Source organism: Bison bison, unplaced genomic scaffold (genome assembly GCF_000754665.1).
Source record: "Bison bison bison isolate TAMUID 2011002044 unplaced genomic scaffold, Bison_UMD1.0 scf7180017527974, whole genome shotgun sequence".
Taxonomy (NCBI): Eukaryota; Metazoa; Chordata; class Mammalia; order Artiodactyla; family Bovidae; genus Bison; species Bison bison.
Window position 1 is genome coordinate 1 of NW_011409675.1, and position 523 is coordinate 523.

Here is a 523-nt window from a genome sequence, read left to right on the forward strand (position 1 = left end):
CCCTGAGAAGGGGCCGGTCCCCACTTTCCAACCGTTCCAGAGGAGCGTATCTGCTGACGACGACCTGCAGGAGGTAATGGTTTCCAGTTTTCTGTCTCTGAGGAGCAGGCGATTGAGAAAAATGAGAAACCCACATATTGGAGGCCATATGCCAGCCACTCAGACTCGTCTTAACTGTTCTTGGTCTCTTTCAGTCGTCCAGACGTCCACAGAGGAAATCTTTGTATGAGAGGTTAGAGAAAGATCGGGGTCCCAGTTGGTGGGGTTTGGGGGGCACGAGAGGCTTGCCCGGGTCCTTAGGAGGTTTGGAACTGAAGTGGGAAGAGCTGGGGCTGCAGAGGGGGTGTTGAGTCTGCGAGGGATCCAGGAAGATGAGGTATAAGCCCCCTTTGATCCTCATTGTCTGCTGCTCGCCAGCTTTGTATCTTCCAGTGATCGGCTTCGGGAACTGGGGCCAGATGGGGAAGAGGCAGAGGGCCCAGGAGCTGGCGATGGCCCCCCTCGAAGCTTCGACTGGGGCTAC

The 523-nt window shown here is 56.2% G+C and overlaps 1 long non-coding RNA gene across 1 annotated transcript; it reads left to right on the plus strand.

The window, feature by feature from the left end:
• LOC104999446 lies at positions 1-517 on the plus strand. Its single transcript, XR_826595.1, has 3 exons — positions 1-73; positions 195-232; positions 418-517. It is a non-coding gene; the product is annotated as an uncharacterized LOC104999446 (long non-coding RNA).
• The last annotated feature ends 6 nt before the right edge of the window (positions 518-523 follow it).